Source organism: Hypomesus nipponensis, chromosome 28 (assembly GCF_054491055.1).
Source record: "Hypomesus nipponensis isolate SF chromosome 28, ASM5449105v1, whole genome shotgun sequence".
NCBI lineage: Eukaryota > Metazoa > Chordata > Actinopteri > Osmeriformes > Osmeridae > Hypomesus > Hypomesus nipponensis.
Window position 1 is genome coordinate 10,070,123 of NC_140388.1, and position 10,018 is coordinate 10,080,140.

General features: G+C 42.3%; 1 long non-coding RNA gene across 1 annotated transcript; it reads left to right on the forward strand.

The window, feature by feature from the left end:
• LOC146219966 (uncharacterized) lies at positions 1–2,411 on the forward strand. Its single transcript, XR_014751041.1, has 5 exons — positions 1–509; positions 1,205–1,406; positions 1,617–1,683; positions 1,776–1,812; positions 1,938–2,411. It is a non-coding gene; the product is annotated as an uncharacterized LOC146219966 (long non-coding RNA).
• The last annotated feature ends 7,607 nt before the right edge of the window (positions 2,412–10,018 follow it).

Here is a 10,018-nt window from a genome sequence, read left to right on the forward strand (position 1 = left end):
GGCACATAGGTGCGTGCAGGCCAGGCAGGCTGTCAACTTCACCTGAAAGTTTAAAAAAAATACTTTGTCCCTGGCGGTCTCAGGCAATTACTCATTATGATTAGTTCTATGCTGGGCCTGGCCCAATCACATACACAGCAGAGGGCCGAGGTCCCGCCCTTGGGTCTCGGCTGTCAATCAGTCACGTCACGTCACTTATTGACACTGACAGAAAAATGGAGAAAAAACGGAAAGGAGGCGCGGAGAAAGTCCGAGATAAAAAGAGAAAAGCCCTAGAGGCAAACTCTGCAACATGTGCTAAAATATCGGACATGTTTGCCGCGACAGCTGGCCCGGCTTCATTAGCACCTGCGACGGTGGAAATTGCGGCGGCGGAGGCTGAGGAGGATGTCGGTGATGATGGGGACGGAGAGGTGACTGAATGGCGGCCGAGGCCAAGCGCAGAGATGGGTGGCGCTGGCGGCGGCCCGGCCCCGGGGCCGAGCTCAGCCTCAGACGAAGTGGCGGCGGTAAGAAGTTGAAATTTAAGTTTGTGTTGATAAAGAAATATTTGTTAAGCTAGATTCCTAAACTTTAACACAGTATGTAGTTTCCTAACAGTTAGCTCCTGCGTTATAACAACATGTTGTACAGAGTAATCTAGACTGAGCCCGGTCAAAGTGGCTATTTTAGCTAACACAACAGTTAGCCCACTAAACATTTGCTAGCTTTTCTTTGGGGAGTTGAATAGCTCTGTTGACTGTGTATTGAAAGAGCATCACTTTGCTATTGCTATTTGAACAACATTAATGTGAGGAAGCTGTCAGTGTTTAATTGCTTTATTAATTTATTAGGCTTTATGGGTAAACAGCTTTTTTGGGACATGAAAACATAGATAAAACTTGTTTGTGAGCCAGCTTAATAAACAAAATTTAGACAAACATGTATTCCCTGGAGAAAACATGTGTTCTAATATTTCTTTTGTGTGTGTGTGTGTGTGTGCGCTATGAGTAGACTTTGTGTCCAATTTACAGTGTTATTTTAGCTTGCTTGCTATTATGTTATAGTTTGCAGGTGTTATAGCTTACAGTTATTATTTATTATCATGTAATAGTGAAATATTGCTATTTCTAATTGCTAATAATGATTATTCATTAGTAGGTAACCAGAGAAATAACACTAGTGAAATTAATGCTCCTGTCTCTCTCTCTTTCTCTATGTTTAGTCAAGTCAGACTGTTGGAGTAGGAGTGGAGGAGTCACAGGAAGATCAGGCAGTTGTAGACTATTTTAGCCGCCCTCATTCCACAAAAAGGCAGGAATTCTTTAAGTTTCACCCACAGCAGAATGCCACAAACCCTGTCATCCAGGGGTGTTCCAGGGATGTGCATTTCATTGGTGTGGACTTCACAGGCATTCTTCAAATTTGTAAGTTTACAATACTGTTGTTTTGTGTTCTTGCTGGCATCCACCTGGATGGTCATAAAGCCTACTACTTTTACAGAGTGACTGTAATGAATGCAACTATCCATTATTGTATTACTTTAAAGACACCAATACTATCAATGTAAATTTTTTGAAACATTCAAATTTTCACTGTTCTCTTGACCCACCTGGCCTCTCTTTCTCTCCCCTTAGGTAATTTTTGGAGTGAAGGATTGCCTTCCCCTGATGTGGAGTTCACGTGTGTTCTTTTTGTTTCATTGTGAGTTTACTAAATAGCTCTTATTTTGATTATAGAAGAGACAGTATCAGATGAATCTATCATATCTGACTGCTCCTTTCTGTCTCCCTCAGAGCACCAAGGTCCATGCAGCCTTTTGTCTCAGCATATGTAAGTACAAAATGAGCTATTATCTCTCTGTTCACCTAAAGATTATTTAAACTATACCTTAACTGATCTCTCTCTCTCTCTCTCTCTCTCTCTCTCTCTCTCTCTCTCTCTCTCTCATACTTTAGGGTGCCACTTTGACTTACTGTGTTATAATTTGGTGTGTTCTAGTTAGTGTAAATAAGATAATACATATATTGTGTATACTTCCTGTTGTTGTTGTTCTCTGTTCTTGCATTTTTTGCTGACTGTGAGACGGTTCAAACTGTACATATTATAAGCATTAGTCATTTCAGAGGAGATTTGACCTAGCTGCAAAACCTCCATTGTGCCCAAATACAAATGCAGAACCCTCTCTTCTTCAAAGTCCTGTAATCTGCCTTGTTTTTTTGAGTGTAAACATTTTGTAAGCGTCTAATCACGAGGATCTAATAGTTTTTTTAATCTCCACTCCTGTTTTTACATGTGGCCATTGAAAGAACAAAAGGTTATTTTGGGCTATTATATAAAAGATTAAAATTATGATCGTACCTAATTGTTTAATTTCTATTTTTATAAACAATGTACACGTTTGTATAAACAGTATTTTCATTAAACACTGAAAAGACATCTTTAGCAATGTTTCTTTGACAACCACTTTCACTTCAAGATGGGTATTGTGGCATTGTAGCCATCTCTCCAAAGATGAAAGTCTCTGTAAGTATAGTGAAAGAGTGTATGCATTTTTCAACATGGTTACTCTCATCCATGTAGGCTACTGCGCTTTATTTTAATTGTTGAAACAGCACAATATGCGCATATATCCTCTGGTATGTTGTGTGCCTCCGCATATCGTATAAATAATCTTAGTGGGCTGCCATGGCCAAAAATGCCAGGGCTGATTTCTTGTCCCAGTCCAGCCCTGCCTGGGAGGGCTGGGGTAGACAGCTGTCACCTCCATTCACACCCCTGCTCTCCCTCCTGGGGCCTGACAGGGTCACTGCCTGGCTGGAACGGTGAACTCTCAGGGTGGGCTACACGAAATGGCACTCAGGCCGGGCTGTTTCTAGTGTGAGAAATGCGTCTCACACCGCACATGAGCGGTTGATGGGGGGGGGCGGGGGGGGGGCGGGGGGGCGGGCGGGGGCGGGGCGAGAGGGAGACACCGTACCAATATGCATTCGCCGTTTCTCTTTCATCAACAAGTGTTGAGTGGCATGGCACCTAGCTGAGCCAGTCCTCGGCTAGCTTGTAGCGAGTTGCCTTGTGGAAAACATGTTCAGAATAAGGTGCGCAAACGCTGACGCAAACAAAAGTGCCATATTCCCCTTGAATCCATTCCGAGACAAGACATTTGAGTTCAGCTCACAGCAAGTCCTCTCTTAATGCAGGATGGTGTGATAAACACGACGTCTGAAGTTAACAGTCTTGGCCGGGTTTCCCAGATTCGTTAAGAAGCTCTTAACGCTAAGAGCTTCTTAAGTGCGTTCTAAGAACGCTCTAGAACGCTTTTAGAACGCTCCTAAGAAGCTCTTGGCGTTAAGACATTCTTAACAAATCTGGAAAACCCGGCCCTTGTGAGAATGTTGGAGTATCCCTGAGTCAGAGTTAGAGGCGCCTGTCGTGCCTGGCCCTTCAGCAGGCGACTTTAGTTCTGTCTATGATTAAATCACAATCAGTGGTGCTTTTTTAATGAGCAGTTATCACATCGTTGTCAAGCTATTCCCTCACCAAAAGCACTTGGTCACTAATTAAACAGGTCTATTTTAGCGTCAGTTAGAGGATATCTATTTAAGATCAATGTCAGTGTAATAAGAATGGAATGAGACAGATGGACATCGCTTCGAGGTACATATTTCTGTAATTCCTTTCTTTCTGGAAGATAAAGCCAATAACACAATACCCGCTTGAAATAAATGAGCACCAAAGGGTCATTCTGACTACCCACTGACATTAGCTGGATTTAATAACTTGGCCAAATTTAGTAACATTGCAGTAGAATGATTCAAATTACTAATTTACATTTGAATTTTAACTCATTTTGAGCAGACTCGGAAAAATGCGGACTCGGAAACCTGCAGTACACAATTTCTGGAATATAGCCTACTTGAAAAAAAAGATTGATGCCCACTGCCTGAAATGTTAGTTTTATTTATGGGGGAGAATTGATATAAAGAGAAGATTTCTAACTTTTTAGTTGAGAAAAAAACGCGTTTAATTGGTCTTTGTGACAACAGTTTAACCGTGCGCGTAATTGTCACATAACGCAGCGTCTGCAGTCCACGTTGACAGAACACTCAGTTTCCGTTTACTTGTTAAATCTTAAATATCCCAAATGTGCATCGATGTACATATTACATTGTAAGCTGTTCTATAAATGTATTTAACCCCAATTACATCTCAAATTAAACTGTCAATCTTATGTCCAAATAAAATCAAATGAGTCACGTAAAATATAAGTCTGCCGTTAACTCACCTGACTTTGCCCATGGATAACCCGAAACAGATCGTTTCAATAGCCTATGTAACAACCAGTATGTGGAAGTAGGCTACATAAAATAACAAGAAAGAGCAATAGACAACGAAATCAGGGAAGACACCCGCTGTAAACTGACTGCGCCGTACGGCTCCGAGGTGATGTGGACTAGATAGCCAAGCGCGCTCCTGATGGAAAGTCCTGAGATCCGCAATATGAGCAGCTTATGTGGAGCATGTGCGCCCCTCAAATGACGACTAGCCTACAAAATGAGTCACTCCAACCACCCCCAATTTCCTCCTGTTTCCTACATAGACCTACCTAACCATTTCCAGAGTCGTTTGATACGTGCGTCATCAATATTGATTCAGAACTTCAGCGTTTAAAACTAATGCCATTGAAGGTCTGATCATTGTTCAGAACGATCAGTGAGTAAAGATAAGGAACATATTTCAAAGACCCCGTGCAAAACAGATTTGATCTTTCCAGTGTTTCAATTTTCCTCAGTGGTTTGCAGCACAATGTCCAATACATGTCACGTACCCAAGCACACAAACACATAGACAAACACACGCACCTACCTAGACACACACTCCCAAATCCTTGAAGTGTCAGGTCTTGTCCGTTTGTGATGGTTCTGTCGATGTCGAGGATTTATGGGGTGCTGGGAACTGTGGTGTTTATCTGTGTGTCTTCATCTTCCAGCTAGAGATGACAGCAGGGATGTCCTGGGGTAAGTAGCAATGCTTCTGTTAGTACACAACCATTTGTTTCTTTATCCGTGAGCAATCCTGAAATCATCCAACCGAGACTCCACAGTGAACTTCTCCTACTTTTGAGCTTTGGGAAAACTCGTCCTTTCCAGATAACAGATGTACAACACAACAAATGATGGGTTCTCTAACTGACCTCACATGCGGGGACAATTTCTCTCATGATGCCGTAAGCTTGAATCTGTATAACATCTCGAGAACCTCTTCTTAAATCACGATGAGAAAATGACCATTGAAATGATGCATGTATGCACATGATATACCTGTATACATCTGGGGTGCACCTAGAAGATGTTTCTTTTTGTCCTCTTTCACGATTTGATTGATGGGACATACTTTAATAACGAAAAATGAATATAATACGGACTGATAAAGACTAGATGAAAGAGCTGTGGAGAGGAGAGAGGAGATAAACATCTAGGGGCCACTGTCCTGTCTTCCGACCCTGAATATAAAGTTGCTGAAACCAGTCAGCCAGACACACACCTCTGAAATCGAGGGAAAGCCGTTAAAGATTCTCATTCTCCATGTTTACATTAACGGTGACATTTGCTCTGACGCTGGATGGGAAGCTGTAGCCGTGGCGTGACGACAGCTCAAGTATCCTTTAATGAACCAGAATCGAGCTCATGCTCATATCAGAAGACGGGAAGCAGCAGAGAACCGATTCTCATGTTCGACGTCAATTCCAACTCTCACCTGTTGGAATTGACGTCACTTCACTGGCTTCAAAAGACAATCTTTCCGCTCCGCCCTGCAAAGGAAACGGTTATTTGGAGATCTGGTTTGATGTGCGGTGGACAGGGACGACACGGCTACACCCACTTAACCAGGATGTACCTCATGAGAGGAGAAGAAGAAAGAACCAAACTGTCGTTCTCACAGTCTGTCAGACGGGTGACAGTCTGAGTCATCTGTCAGAGCAGTTGCAGACTGTGAGGTCCGGCCCCACCACCCCCTCACACACAAACACATCTCCCTTGTTACTGAGACCCCCCCCCCCCCTAGTGCAGGGGCTGCTGGAGAAAACAAGACAGACACCATCCAACACATCACGTAGTATGGTAGTATACCAAAGACAATTTATTTCATGGAGTCAGGTGGCTGAGCGGTTAGGAAATCGGGCTAGTAATCAGAAGGTTGCCTGTTCGATTCTTTGGCCGTGCCAAATGACGTTGTGTCCTTAGGCAAGGCGCTTCACCCTACTTGCCTCGGGGGGGAATTTCCCTGTACTTACTGTAAGTCGCTCTGGATAAGAGCGTCTGCTAAATGACTAAATGTAAATGTATATCACGCACTTGAAAAAGAAAAGACAACATGGGCTTTTCAAGTCACTGTAACCGTGAACACAGTCTAGGCTTCTTTTTATTTATTTATTTTTTGGGGGTGGGGTGGGGGGGTAAGGGACTGAGGAACATGTCTTATTTGTAATGTAAGGATTGCTGATATTGGTGTGTGCTATCCTGCAACCAAACCTGCCAACGACGAATACAACACCGGTCAGTCGGCCGCATCAAGCAATGCACGTCACTGACCCTGTGGGTTTGACGTGAAAACCCGGGCACAAATTGCTTGATGGTCAAGTGGTGTAATGGTAAGGCCAGAAGCCTAGTCCCAGTCATGGCACTATCTGAATTGTTATAATGAAGTCAGGTCTAATTATGTGAGCCAATAGAGCTCTGCCCCAAACAAGCCCTCTAATTATGGCCTCGCTGCTGCTTGCTCACTGCACTGTCACACCCCAGGGTGAGAGGGAGTGGATGAATGGCTGCTGACTGCTCAATACACACACACACACACACACACACACACATCCTCAGAAAACACACACACACATCCTCAGAAAACACACACACATCCTCAGAAAACACACACACATCCTCAGAAAACACACACACATCCTCAGAAAACACACACACATCCTCAGAAAACACACACACACATCCTCAGAAAACACACACACATCCTCAGAAAACACACACACATCCTCAGAAAACACACACACACATCCTCAGAAAACACACACACATCCTCAGAAAACACACACACATCCTCAGAAAACACACACACGTCCTCAGAAAACACACACACGTCCTCAGAAAACACACACACATCCTCAGAAAACACACACTCATCCTCAGAAAACACACACACACATCCTCAGAAAACACACACACACATCCTCAGAAAACACACACTCATCCTCAGAAAACACACACACATCCTCAGAAAACACACACACACACATCCACAGAAAACAAACGCACACACAAAAACACACGCACAGACACATCCATGCACACGTGAAAAATGTGCACGTGCACACACTTACACGCATGCACACAAAAACTACGAACACATAGGCCTACGACTCGTAGGCTAATTGTCTGTTACTGACTGTGAAGACATTGTTCTCGGCGTTAATAATATCTAAAATGTCAACATGGTCTCCTTCTGACCAAGGACAATCTGTTACAGAATGTATCACGCTAGCCCCCGATTGATTTAAGACTAGATTTCCCTTAGTTATGATAAAGCTGACTCAAACTCCATTAGCTGCCACTATCGTGTTGCCATACAGGACAGTATTTTTTTAGAAACCAAAATCTATCTGTGCTTCCTGAAACAATGCCAATTCAGGACTTGAGAAGGGAATGGTGCTCCGCAGGCAAAGTTCCGAATCATTTTTAAACGTCTGTGGAAGAAGTAGTACTCTGACTTACTGTCCACAATTTATTGGTTTCTCAACGGAACCCTATTGTTTCAGACATTAGGGGAAAATGACACGAATGACACAAAATCGAATCAATATAAACAAAGTTGTTTTTCACTTAGAACTCTAACGGCAGTGCAAATAGCTTCATGTAGAGAAACTAGAAGCCAAGGTGGTGGGCTTCCCGCACAGTTTTAATGAGACTCTGCGCCTGTAGTGATGTCTTTATGCAAATAATATCAATGTCTCTGGCAGCTGTGAGCAGGTTCTGTGAGATATCAAGAATTATCACCACAGTTCAAACCTCTGATTCATATCTTGCCCCGAGATCCTTCGTAATGTTTGGAACATTTATTCGTGAAACTGTATGACCCTGAATGAGTGTTCAGATCACTGCTTTGCTACTCCAGAGCTGGAGGGCTAGGAGATAGCTATCATCACACTCTGTAGCCTGCAAGGGGATCTTTCTCTACATATTATATTTAGTACAATTTATCAATGTGACATAGCAGAGCAGAGAAGAAACCCCATCGCAAACCCAACTAGATCAGCTATTCGTTGGAGGAAGTCATTATATGTTTTTAGCCAGCATCTCCTTCTCTGTTGTTCATTGGTCGTCTCATTTCTGTGCATGATCACACAGGAACACAGGAACACCATCTTGTTCTCAGCTAGCTTTCTGCCACCGCAGGCTCAATTTGTGGAAAATGTTGCCGGAGGTGTGTGACTCTCCTGCTGTCCTTCCACCTTCATCTTCAGCGGTCTCTGTCATCACAGACACCCAGTGTCCTCTGTCGCTGTTTTTAGACTAGCGCTTTGCAAACAGAATGCCCCACAGACACAACCAGTGTGTTTCTGTGAGTCAGTACTTCCATGATAGATTTAAGAGCGCACACATACACAAACCATTAACAATTAAACAGTTGCAACAGATACATTATCACAAAGAAAACCCATTTGGAGGGTAAATAAACTTCCCTGATGTTGATGTTTTTATCGGATTAAGACTCAGAACAGTTTTTTTTTAATAACTGATGTTGTCTCTCGACCCAGACCAGATAAATTACTCCCTCTTTATCGACGTGTTGAAGACTCATCAACCAGGGCTGGGTCTGGCCAGGACAGATGCCACAGGGGGATCAAATGAATTCTAGTCTGTCAGACGTTGACTATTTGGGGCTATCACCATCTGTTAGCTTGACTGCGTATAAGTTCTGACCTTAATCGTGGCACTTAAAAAAAAACATGAAGCTAACTGCTCTTAAAAAAAGACTACTTCTTGGAACCTATAGTGTATGAGTTTGCCTGGAATCATGATGTAATTGAGCTGACCACTGTGTGCCAGACAACGGTCTCAGTGAGGGGGCTGGTGATTTTCTTTTCGAGACAGTTTTACTTATTTATTTTAAACGCATTCAGCACGAGAGGGGATTATGCAGATTAAATAAATAGTTCAAAATGTTCATTCAGGAAAAGGATATAGAAACAACTCAGTGGAATTCAAATAAATTCTGATTACAAAACATAAAAAGCAGAAAGATCATAACTCTAATAAACAATGGATTGAATCTAATATACAATTAATTTTAATAAACATGGTGTATACAATGTTGGAGACACTAAACAGCACAGAGATGCATAGTGAGGATATTTCATAAAATCACAGTATATGGTTAAACGTGAAAGTCAGGTCACAATAAGTATAACTTGCTTTAAACGTTTTTTTTAACACTGCTTTAATGACACCACTTTCACTAGAGGATGAACAACGTACTGATCTATCCATCTTTCTGTCTGTCTATCTTTTTATCTATGTATGATGAACGTGATCCTTGTAAAGACTTCGAGACTGCTTTTGTTTTTTCATTGTAAAATGAATAACAATAATGTGATCTGCCAAAGAGAGATATCTTACGGCTGTCATAAACTATTAATTATACAGGCTACCTGAAATCATTTTGGATTCCCTGAGTTGAAAGTCTTGGTGGTGTTGATAAAGAGACACAGCGCCCCTCTGTGGCCACTTAGTTTCAGGTGTGGACCACAGCAGATGTAATTTATTATCGTTAGAGACACAGGCTTACTTGATTTTTCGTAAGAGAAGACGAAAGTTTAGACGGTTTTGATTGTATAAAGAAGATGTTTTAAAATAACACGAATTGGCTATTGATGGAGATTCACTCTGTTGGGATTTTAACCGCGTGAACCAATACGATTTAGTGATGCATCCCACGTGGGTATTGCGCATTTACGCCAACCTCACGCAGA